Here is a 13138-nt window from a genome sequence, read left to right on the forward strand (position 1 = left end):
ATTATAATTTAGAGGGATATCTAAGCCAGAGATCGGAGAGTACTATATTTAGCTTTCGCATTTCTATTAGAAATCTAGTGCTAGGAAACAGATAGTTAACAGTAACTTTGAAATTAAAAAATATATATATTCAAAAAAAAATAAAAAATTTTAATTTTAATTTTAATTAATTGACGCAATGTCAGTTAGAGGGGTGCTGTGCTCTGACTGTGAGATGTGGCAGGTCCGGGAGGCTTCCAAAGTCCCGGATGGCTTCATCTGCAGAAAGTGCACCCAAACTGGAGCTCCTCACAGACCGCATGGTTCGGTTGGAGCAGCAATTGGATGCACTTAGGAGCATGCAGGTGGCGGAAAGCGTCATAGATCGCAGTTATGTAAATGTGGTCACACCCAAGGTGCAGGCAGAGAAATGGGTGACCACCAGAAAGGGCAGGCAGTCAGTGCAGGAATCCCCTGTGGTTGTCCCCCTCTCGAACAGATATACCCCTTTGGATACTGTCGGGGGGATAGCCTATCAGGGGAAAACAGCAGTAGCCAGGGCAGTGGCACCACGGCTGGCTCTGATGTTCAGAAGGGAGGGTCAAAGCGCAGAAGAGTAATAGTAATAGGGGACTCTATAGTCAGGGGCACAGATAGGCACTTCTGTGGACGTGAAAGAGACTCCAGGATGGTATGTTGCCTCCCTGGTGCCAGGGTCCAGGATGTCTCCGAACGGGTAGAGGGCATCCTGAAGGGGGAGGGCAAACAGGCAGAGGTCGTTGTACATATTGGTACTAACGACATAGGCAGGAAGGGGCATGAGGTCCTGCAGCAGGAGTTCAGGGAGCTAGTCAGAAAGTAAAAAGACAGGACCTCGAGGGTTGTAATCTCGGGATTACTCCCTGTGCCACGTGCCAGTGAGGCTAGAAATAGGAAGATAGAGCAGCTAAACACGTGGCTAAACAGCTGGTGTAGGAGGGAGGGTTTCCATTATCTGGACCACTGGGCGCTCTTCCGGGGCAGGTGTGACCTGTATAAGAAAGACGGGTTGCATCTAAACCGGAGAGGCATAAATATTCTGGCCGCGAGGTTTGCTAGTGTCACACGGGAGGGTTTAAACTAGTATGGCAGGGGGGTGGGCACGGGAGCAATAGGTCAGAAGGTGAGAGCATTGAGGGAGAACTAGGGAATAGGGACAGTGTGGCTCTGAGGCAGAGCAGACAGGGAGAAGTTGCTGAACACAGCGGGTCTGGTGGCCTGAAGTGCATATGTTTTAATGCAAGAAGTATTACGGGTAAGGCAGATGAACTTAGAGCTTGGATTAGTACTTGGAACTATGATGTTATTGCCATTACAGAGACCTGGTTGAGGGAAGGGCAGGATTGGCAGCTAAACGTTCCAGGATTTAGATGTTTCAGGCGGGATAGAGGGGGATGTAAAAGGGGAGGCGGAGTTGCGCTACTGGTTCGGGAGAATATCACAGCTGTACTGCGAGAGGACACCTCAGAGGGCAGTGAGGCTATATGGGTAGAGATCAGGAATAAGAAGGGTGCAGTCACAATGTTGAGGGTTTACTACAGGCCTCCCAACAGCCAGCGGGAGATAGAGGAGCAGATAGGTAGACAGATTTTGGAAAAGAGTAAAAACAACAGGGTTGTGGTGATGGGAGACTTCAACTTCCCCAATATTGACTGGGACTCAGTTTGGAGTTTGGGGCGGAGTTTGTAAGGAGCATCCAGGAGGGCTTCTTAAAACAATATGTAGACAGTCCAACTAGGGAAGGGGCGGTACTGGACCTGGTATTGGGGAATGAGCCCGGCCAGGTGGTAAATGTTTCAGTAGGGGAGCATTTCGGTAACAGTGACCACAATTCAGTAAGTTTCAAAGTACTGGTGGACAAGGATAAGAGTGGTCCTAGGATGAATGTGCTAAATTGGGGGAAGGCTAGTTATAACAATATTAGGCGGGAACTGAAGAACATAGATTGGGGGCGGATGTTTGAGGGCAAATCAACATCTGACATGTGGGAGGCTTTCAAGTGGCAGTTGAAAGGAATTCAGGACCGGCATGTTCCTGTGAGGAAGAAGGCTAAATACGGCAATTTTCGGGAACCTTGGATGACGAGAGATATTGTAGGCCTCGTCAAAAAGAAAAAGGAGGCATTTGTCAGGGCTAAAAGGCTGGGGACAGACGAAGCCTGCGTGGAATATAAGGAAAGTAGGAAGGAACTTAAGCAAGGAGTCAGGAGGGCTAGAAGGGGTCACGAAAAGTCATTGGCAAATAGGGTGAAGGAAAATCCCAAGGCTTTTTACACGTACATAAAAAGCAAGAGGGTAGCCAGGGAAAGGGTTGGCCCACTGAAGGATAGGCAAGGGAATCTATGTGTGGAGCCAGAGGAAATGGGCGAGGTACTAAATGAATACTTTGCATCAGTATTCACCAAAGAGAAGAAATTGGTAGATGTTGAGTCTGGAGAAGGGTGTGTAGATAGCCTGGGTCACATTGAGATCCAAAAAGACGAGGTGTTGGGTGTCTTAAAAAGTATTAAGGTAGATAAGTCCCCGGGGCCTGATGGGATCTACCCCAGAATACTGAAGGAGGCTGGAGAGGAAATTGCTGAGGCCTTGACAGTAATCTTTGGATCCTCGCTGTCTTCAGGGGATGTCCCGGAGGACTGGAGAATAGCCAATGTTGTTCCTCTGTTTAAGAAGGGTAGCAAGGATAATTCTGGGAACTACAGGCCGGTGAGCCTTACTTCAGTGGTAGGGAAATTACTGGAGAGAATTCTTCGAGACAGGATCTACTCCCATTTGGAAGCAAATGGACGTATTAGTGAGAGGCAGCACGGTTTTGTGAAGGGGAGGTCGTGTCTCACTAACTTGATAGAGCTTTTTGAAGAGGTCACAAAGATGATTGATGCAGGTAGGGCAGTGGATGTTGTCTATATGAACTTCAGTGAGCCTTTGACAAGGTCCCTCATGGTAGACTAGTACAAAAGGTGAAGTCACACGGGATCAAGGGTGAGCTGGCAAGGTGGATACAGAACTGGCTAGGCCATAGAAGGCAGAGAGTAGCAATGGAAGGATGCTTTTCTCATTGGAGGGCTGTGACCAGTGGTGTTCCACAGGGATCAGTGCTGGGACCTTTGCTCTTTGTAGTATATATAAATGATTTGGAGGAAAATGTCACTGGTCTGATTAGTAAGTTTGCAGACGACACAAAGGTTGGTGGAATTGCGGATAGCGATGAGGACTGTCGGAGGATACAGCAGGATTTAGATTGTTTGGAGACTTGGGCGGAGAGATGGCAGATGGAGTTTAATCCGGACAAATGTGAGGTAATGCATTTTGGAAGGTCTAATGCAGGGAGGGAATATACAGTGAATGGTAGAACCCTCAAGAGTATTGAAAGTCAAAGAGATCTAGGAGTACAGGTCCACAGGTCATTGAAAGGGGCAACACAGGTGGAGAAGGTAGTCAAGAAGGCATACGGCATGCTTGCCTTCATTGGCCTGGGCATTGAGTATAAGAATTGGCAAGTCATGTTGCAGCTGTATAGAACCTTAGTTAGGCCACACTTGGAGTATAGTGTTCAATTCTGGTCGCCACACTACCAGGAGGATGTGGAGGCTTTAGAAAGGGTGCAGAAGAGATTTACCAGAATGTTGCCTGGTATGGAGGGCATTAGCTATGAGGAGCGGTTGAATAAACTCGGTTCGTTCTCACTGGAATGAAGGAGGTTGAGGGGAGACCTGATAGAGGTATACAAAATTATGAGGGGCATAGACAGAGTGGATAGTCAGAGGCTTTTCCCCAGGGTAGAGGGGTCAATTACTAGGGGGCATAGGTTTAAGGTGAGAGGGGCAAGGTTTAGAGTAGATGTACGAGGCAAGTTTTTTACGCAGAGGGTAGTGGGTGCCTGGAACTCGCTACCGGAGGAGGTGGTGGAAGCAGGGACGATAGTGACATTTAAGGGGCATCTTGACAAATACATGAATAGGATGGGAATAGAGGGATACGGACCCAGGAAGTGTAGAAGATTGTAGTTTAGTCGGGCAGCATGGTCGGCACGGGCTTGGAGGGCTGAAGGGCCTGTTCCTGTGCTGTACATTTCTTTGTTCTTTGTTCTTTGTAATTTTTAGTTCAATTTTTCTTTTTTTTGACATTTGCCCCAGCCTCTTTGTACTCCCTGTTTTTTTTTTCTTTATTTTCTTTAGTTTCCGTTTCACCCTCAATTGTCGGTTTATTCATTGTGTCTCATTATTGATTAGCCTTTTCTTCGTTTTCAGCTGAATATGTTTCTCCTGAACTCTTATATCATTCAAAAAATGTCACTGCTGTTTCTATCCCTTGGTCAATACTTGTTTCCCAGTTTATTTTTCTCAGTTTTATCAACATCCATCTTTTTCCAATTTCTTATTTTTGATTTTGTCTTTCTTGTATCTTTCTCAATCATTATCTTAAACCTTAGAGTGCTGTGATCACTATTGCCTAGATGTTCTCCTATGCTAACTTATCTTGTTTGTAGTACTTCATGTCCTATTACGAGATCCCGCAGAGATTTTTCTCTTGTGGTCTTCTAAAATGCTATGTAAGAAATGAGTCTAGACTTTCTCTGCCAATTTATCTGGAGGTAGTTGAAACCTCCCATGACTAACATTCTATGTATTTTAATAATTTCATAGATTTACATATATATTTATTTCTCCGCTTCCATTATATTGGCTGGTTTAGCACAGTGGGCTAAACAGTGGCTTGTAATGCAGAACAAGGCAGCAGCACAAGTTCAATTCCCGTACCGGCCTCCCCGAACAGGCGCTGGAATCTGGCGACGAGGGGCTTTTCACAGTAACTTCATTGAAGCCTACTTGTGACAATAAGCGATTATTATTATTAGATGGTCTGCAAAATAACCCTATTAGCATGATCATTTATTTCAAACTAATGAATTTTGTTCCTATATCTTTATGCACCTGGTTCCTACTGCCATTATGCTATCTCTAAACAATAGAGCAGCTCTTCTTCCTTCTCTATCCTTTCACAAGAAGCTATAATCTCCAATATTTGACTGCCAGTTCCATTGTTTCTATAGTCATTTTTCAGTTATGTCTGCTATACCTGGCCTCTCGCTATCGGAATATTTTCAGTGGTCTGCTTGATGTTCGCTTAAGTAAAGGTATCGGTCTGTTTACAATAGGTTGGCCAGTGAGTATAAATACCTCAAAAGAGTCACTGATACACATATATACTGATACAAGCCATCCATGTCCAAATGCAGCAAGGCATGGACAATATCAAGGCTTGGGCTGACAAGTGTCAGATTACATTCGTGCCACACAAGTGCCAGGCAATGACTGTCTCCTACAAGAGAGGATCTAACCATCACCCTCACAACCCAATGATGTGCAAGTTAGGTGGATTGGCCATGCTAAATTGTCCCTTAATTGGAAAAAAAAATAATTGAGTACTCTAAATTTATATTTATACTGTGGCTACCAAGGCAGGTCAAAAGCTAGGGATCCAACAGTGAGTAAATCAATTCCTGACTCCCCAAAGCCAATCCACCATCTACAAGGCACAAGTCAGGGGTGTCCTGGAATACTCTCCACTTGTCTGGATGAGTGCAGTTCCAACAACACTCAAGAAGCTCGACACAATCCAGGACAAAGAATCCCGCTTGATTGCTCCCCCTTCCACAAACATTCAAACCCTCGACCACTGATGAATAGCGGCAGCCATGTATGTGTGTCATCTCCAAGATGCACTGCAGGAACTCCCAACATTCCTTAGGCAGCACCTTCCAAACCCACGACCGCTACCACCTAGAAGGGTAAGAGCAGCAGATACCTGGGAACCTCACCACTTGGAAGTTCCACTCCAAGTCACTCACCACGCTAACTTCAAAATATATCACCGTTCCTTCACTGTCGCTGCGGCAAAATCCTGGAACTCCCTCCCTACCAGCACAGTGGTTGTACCTACACTGCAAGGACTGCAGCAGTTCAAGAAGGCACCACCACCTTTTGAAGGGCAACTACGGCCTAACCAGTGACACCCACTTCCCACAAATGGATAAAAAAAGTAAACCGGACAGCTCATGCCGCAAAGCAGCTCACCTCTTTTTTGACATCCAGGGTCAAAGATTGGTGATAGAAGACTAACATAATCTGGAAGTGCCATGCCAGCTGCTAGGGTAATGGGCTCATCATGCCAGCACACTTGCCATTGCATGTCACCTGGTCACTTGCGAATGATGGTTTTGATTTATAGCATTGGTGTAAAACAGGATGGGCTGTCCATTCCACAACCGTTCTGATTGTCCATTCCATTGGCTTCAGTCTGTAGTCAGCACTTGAGTCTGCCAAACAACTCTGGATGTGTAACCATCATCACGAGCCAGGGAAAAGCCTTGTTCTGTGGTTGGCCATAGCAAAGTAAACAGTTCCTTTGGCTTATTACTAAAAAGTTTAATGGCGTGTAAAAAATGTAATGACGTGTTTCGCAGTAGAAGAGCCACAGCAATAGTACTTCTTCATTCAAAACAGCTGCTCACTTTTACAAACACTCACCAAGGCTCCTGAGACAGCACCTTCCAAACTTACGACTACCACCATCTAGAAGGACAAGGGCAACAGATACATGGGAACACCACCACCTGGAAGTTCCCTCCAAGTCATTCACCATCCTAACCATCCTGGGGCAGCACGGTAGCATTGTGGATAGCACAATTGCTTCACAGCTCCAGGGTCCCAGGTTCGATTCCGGCTTGGGTCACTGTCTGTGCGGAGTCTGCACATCCTCCCCGTGTGTGCGTGGGTTTCCTCCGGGTGCTCCGGTTTCCTCCCACAGTCCAAAGATGTGCAGGTTAGGTGGATTGGGCATGATAAATTGTCCTTAGTGTCCAAAATTGCCCTTAGTGTTGGGTGGGGTTACTGGGTTATGGGGATAGGGTGGAGGTGTCGACCTTGGGTGGGGTGCTCTTTCCAAGAGCGGGTGCAGACTCGATGGGCCGAATGGCCTCCTTCTGCAATGTAAATTCTATGAAAACTATGAGTTAATAAGAAAGTAGGCAGCAGGGCAGCATGGTGACGCAGTGGTTAGCACTGCTGCCTCAAGGCGCCGAGGTCCCAGGTTCGATCCCGGCTCTGGGTCACTGTCCGCGTGGAGTTTGCACATTCTCCCCGTGTCTGTGTGGGTTTCGCCCCCACAACACAAAGGTGTGCAGGGTAGGTGGATTGGCCACCTAAATTGCCCCTTAATTGGAAGAAATGAATTGGGTACACTAAATTTTTTTTAAAAAGAAAGAAAGCAAGCAGCAGGAAAAGAAGATTTTTCAATGCAGGTGAAGCAAAGGTCAAGATGAATCAGAATATGACACAAGATCATTTGATCTTGGAACAAACAAAAGAAAGTGTCAAAGTGGAGCTGCCTGCTCTGATGCCAAGATTTGGTGGATGTTTATTCCTCAAGTTCTTTCCAGAATTCATTGCTTCATCTCAGGATCAGAATTATGGTCAGGATGAGTCATAGTGTGGAACTCTCCAGTCTCCCGCCGGCCCGTGAGGAAGTCACAGCATAAGCACAACAAATTTTCCAGCTCCTTTACCAACCCTATTGGAATTGCGGACAAATGATCCGACAACGTAAACCCCAAGGTAAACACAATAAAAAAGAAACAAAGTACACGGGCACACAATTAAAGGGACGATGACATCAGGAAACATAATGATCACTTGTCAACCTCACCCACTACATCACACTCCAGGACCAATTTTAATTGGTCTCCCTGGTAAACCTAGCATAAAGCAACCGTATGATCTATGCTTGAATAGTTCTTTTCTTTAGGTGGTAATTCCCTTTCCGTTTTTTTGTAGTAAGTCTCTAACTCTGAGATCAACCTTGGTAGAGTAAACACCTCCTTTGGCTCACTGGCTGAAAATATAATGACGTGTAAAAAGATTTAATGACGTGTTTGTGACAAATTTGTAACTGCATCAAAGTTGCTTAAAAAACAGCTGCTCACTGTTACCATATTTAAGTATTTGTGATGGTGTGTTATTTTATGGGGCAGTGTTACATTTTGTACTGAGTGAACATCTGTTACACGGAGAAACTGATGGTTCATTGTTACTTTTGACTGATAGACTGAGTCAATTAGACTTATCCTCCATTAAATACTTTATGCATCCACGGAGGTTTAGCGCCGTATTCCTTTGTGGGTGGGCAGGATGGCATGAGTCCTGCCATCATATCTGGGTGCCATATTGAAAAGGCACCCAACGTCGCTGATCCACCATTGAAGAAACAAGATGGACTTCCGGAGAAAGAAGATGGACCTCCTGGAACACTCTGAGGCTGGAAGATGGACTTCCTTGATGATACTTTATGTGGAATTTCGGCTTGTAGATGTGTCCCCCCCCCCCCCTCCCCCCCCCCCCACACACACACACCCTCTCCCTTCCACCCACTGCTGTGGTGTCCTGGGGTCCAGGTCGGCCCGCGGTCTCCAACCAAATTCCTGAGACAGCCCCAGGAATTGTTCAGGTAAGTCCTGACTTCTACACGCCACGTTCCAGATGTTTTCTGGACCGTCGTTTTTTTCCCTTTGATGTCATGGACAATCGGGCATGGGTGGAAGATTCTGGTCGGAAACCCGTTAATGGTTGCAAATCACTTTCACGCTGGCCTTCAGCGCCTTTTACGGACCCAACATGGCGGGCACCAGTGGAAAATCCCGTGGGACATTCAAGTTGGTGTAAAATCCATTTTGGGCTCCTGCAGAGCTCTCTCTCTCCCCCCCCCCCCGCCCCACTGTCTGTCATTTGAATGTTGGATGAGGACAGATTTAGGCTGAGCAGTATTATCTTGGACTGTCAAATAGCCTACAATACTCATTGCTCCGGCGAACAGATGAAGAATGGTCACTGGGGTAAAATGCTTTTCAGTCATCATTGTCTGTGACACGATAAGAGTTAATGCTTCCGGGAGAGCAGAAAAATGCATTTAAAACTAAAAGTTCTCAGCTCAGGTTAGGTATCGGGTACATGTTTCATGCCCTTTTACAATGGAATAAGACCGTGAGTCAATTTCTTTGCTCACCAGTGTGTTCCTATCCCTACTATAATGTGGGCAGCATGGTAGCTTAGTGTTTAGCACTATGGCTTCACAGCGCCAGGGTCCCAGGTTCGATTCCTGGCTTGGGTCACTGTTTGTGCGGAGTCTGCATGTTCTCCCTGTGTTTGCGTGGGTTTTCCCCGCGTGCTCCGGTTTCCTCCCGCAAGTCCTGACAGACGTGTTATTAGGTAATTTGGACATTCTGAATTCTCCCTCTGTGTACCTGAACAGGTGCCGGAATGTGGCGACTAGGGGCTTTTCACAGTAACTTCATTGCATTGTTAATATAAGCCTACTTGTGACAATAAAGATTATTATTATAAGTAAACTCTTATTGTACGAATGGTGGCACAGTGGTTAGCACTGCTACCTCACAACGCCAGGGACACGGGTTCAATTCTGGCCTTGGATGACTGTCTGTGTGGAGTTTGCACTTTCTCCCTGTGTCTGCATGGGTTCCTCCGGCTACTCCATTTTCCTCCCACAGTTCAAAGATTTGCAGGTTAGGTGGATTGGCCAACCTAAAGCCAGAAATCTCCCTTAGTGTCCAAATTGATGCAGGTTAGGTGGGGTTATGGGGATGGGGTGGGCGAGTGGGCCTAGGTAGGGTGCTCTTTCAGAGGGTCTGTACAGACTCAACGCCCATCTCCTGCACTGTAGGGATTCATGATTCTATCAACATAATTTTCATTATAATGTTGCAATGCATGATGTCAGACAGATGATTAATATTTACATCTCAGTCTCTATGCTTAGGAAATCAGAAGCACAAAGGGTCTTAGGAGTCCTAATTCAAGATCCTCTTTTGGTTAACATACAGGTTCAGTCAGCTGTTGGGAAGGCAAATGCAGTGTTAGCATTCAGTGTTCGCGAGGGCTGGGATACAAGAGCAGGGATGTACTTCTGAGGCTGTATAAGGTTCTGGTCAGACCCCATTTGGAGTATTGTGAGCAGTTTTGAGCCCAGTATCTAACGAAGGATGTGCTGGCCTTGGAAAGGGTCCAGAGGAGGTTCACAAGAATGATCCCTGGAATGAAGATTTTGTCAGATGAGGAGCGGTTGAGGATTCTGGGTCTGTACTCATTGGAGTTTAGAAGGACGAGGGCAGAACTTACAGGATACTGCGAGGCTTGGATAGAATGGATATGGTGAAGATGTTTCCACTCGTAGGAAAAACTAGAACCAGAGGGCACAGCCTCAGGCTGAAAGGACAATCCTTCAAAACAGAGATGGGAAGAACTTTCTTCAGCCAGAGGGTAGTGAATCTGTGGAACTCTTTGCCACAGAAGGCTGTGGAGATTAAATCACAGAGTATCTATAAGACAGGGATATATAGGTTCTTGATTAATAAGGGGATCAGGGGTTACGGGGAGAAGGCAGGAGAATGTGGATGAGAAAAATATGATTGAATGGCAGAGCAGACTTGATGGGCCGAGTGTCCGCATTCTGCTCCTATGTCTTATGGTCTAATGGTCTTATGGTTTGTTACCTTTGGATTACTTTTGGATTATTTTTGAATGAAGCAGGTTGTAGGGTTGACACATAAATCACCAATAGTTACAAGGACTTTTCTCCTGCATGAGTGAACATATATTGAAGAAAATAGGTTGAGTATCGGTAATATTTTTTCAGTTCATGGGACGTTGAGTGCCTTTATTTTGCCAGTGGGCTATCACCACCAGAAATACGTCTCCTTCAAGGAGGGTTTTCTTATGTAAGCTACTGGAGTCAGTGTCATGCACCATTGCTGTTGAATCAAGAGATGTTTCTTTCTGAATTTATTTACCATCCTGGTAAAAATCCTTGCAATGGGGTGATTTCAAAAATGGGCGAGACTCTCTGGCCTCCCGCGACGTGTTTCTTGGCGGCGGAAGGCGGCCCACTGTTGGCCGGCGGCAAGATCTTCTGGTCCCAACTCTGTCAACGGGATTTTCCATTGAATCCACCCCAAGCTGCTGGGGTGCCTGTGGCGGGGGTGCACCATCGCTGGGACTAGATGATCCCGCCGGGTTAAACAGCTAGAAGATCGCACCCAATATATAGACTTATTTTTTGTCAATGCATTATTAAAGTTGGCATTGTATATTTAGAAGAATGTTATGTGGGACTGTTCCTGTTCTGTGTATATCCTTTCAACCCAGTCAGTCCATGCCAGTTATATGTCTAGGAATGACTGTCATATTAATGACTGGTCGCGAGACGACAACGGCAGCGAAATCCATCCGGGAGAAGCAAGTGACAACACCAGCACCAGACCCACTCGCGTATTGCCCCCTGTAATTGTTTCTCCGGCACCCAAATGTATATCTACCACCCCAGTTTCTCCCCCCCACAAACAGATGCCTACTTATGTGTCAAAAATAATATTGCCCATTGTTCAGCGTTGCTGCTGTTGAGCTGGTGCATAATACCCTGCCAGTTATTTTATTTTATTTTATGTTTGTTCTTTTTGAGGTATGTTTGTGTGTGCTCTTCCCTTCTATATATAAACATATATATATCTTATTCTGTGTACATAACGGTAAATATACTTTGTTCATAAACCCAATAAAAAACATTTATTAAAAGAAAATATTAATGACTGGAATTTTTTTTTCACCAGTTCAGATTTCTTGACTATCATGATTATCATTCTTCGGATTTGCCCTGAGCTGAGCATCAGCCTCATATCCTCTCCATCACCAGCGCCCCTTATTTCAAACTCCATAGTATTGCCTATCGCCACCTCTGCACCAATCCATCTGCTGCTGAAACCTTAACTCAAGATTTATTTACCCACCGAGTCGATTTTTTCTGATGCCCTCTTGGCTGCCTTTCCAGTTTCACCCTCCATAATGTTGAGCTCATCTCTCAACTTGCCCATACCTCAACTTGCACCAAGTCCCCATTCATCCATTATCTCTGACCCCCCCCCCCCACAACCCATATTCACTACTGAGGTTGGATTCTCAATCTTGGGTTGGCCTCACACAACCAGATCATTTCAAGGTCCTGATTCCCCCATTGCGTCAGTGTTAGTGATGTAATGTGATTTTCAAAAATCTAATTGGGCAGGAGGCGCATTCGGTGCACTGCCGGTGGAATCAAGAGCGGCCTGGAGGTGGGACATCGTCACGTCGGGTGATTTGACGAGGCAGTCGCGCACCAATGATAGGCCTGCTGTTGGCTGAATGTATGGAGTAACAGGGAGTTCAGGAGGACTAGTGTGCCTGGGCAGCCTTACACTTTGCAGATGTTTCTCTTAAGGCTTTGTTGGTCTTTGGTTTTGACAGGGGACGATATTCTGTTTCCTCAAGCTGGAAGAAGATACGCTCCCAAGCCAGAGCAGTCGGACATGGATGGAGGTGGCTACAGAGGCCGTCAGCCTGCGAGCCTTAGGAGGACATGGGGCAGTGCATAAATCATTTGAATGACCTGCTAAGGTCTGGCAAAATTAGTGAGCAGATCAAGTGCCGATAGCCCTCTTCAGCATTGTCAAGTTAAATGGTCAGTGACCCTCGTGTAGGGTGTGCTGTTGAACAAGGGGCATCACTGAGCAACATATCACGTGCATGTCATAGTGGAATGTATGAGGGAGAGTAGACGTCTTGTAAGTCTCTCTCCCGTCATCCTGTAGGAGAAGGGAATACATAATTACGGAGAGATGGGGCGGAATTCTCCCCCCCCCACGCCGGGTGGGAGAATCACCCGGGTGGCGCACGAGTCCCGCCACGTCGCCCCGACGCCCGCACGTGATTCTGCCACCCCCCCCCCCCAAACCGGCGCAGCACGAATCACAGCTGGCCGCTGGGAGAATCGGCGCTTGCCATTGGTAAGGGGCGAGCGGCGATTCTCCGGCCGGATGGGCCGAACGGACTGCCCAAGACGACAGGTTCCCGATGGCGCCATCCACACCTGGTCGCTGCCGGCGGGAACAGCGCGGGAACGCTGGGGGGGCGGCCTGTGGGGGGGCGAGGGGAGTTCCTGCACCGGGGGGGGGGCTCAAAAGGGGTCTGGCTCGCGATCGGTGCCACCGATCGGCGGGCCGGCCTCTCTGAAGGAGGACC

This window comes from Scyliorhinus torazame, chromosome 22 (assembly GCF_047496885.1).
Source record: "Scyliorhinus torazame isolate Kashiwa2021f chromosome 22, sScyTor2.1, whole genome shotgun sequence".
Taxonomy (NCBI): Eukaryota; Metazoa; Chordata; class Chondrichthyes; order Carcharhiniformes; family Scyliorhinidae; genus Scyliorhinus; species Scyliorhinus torazame.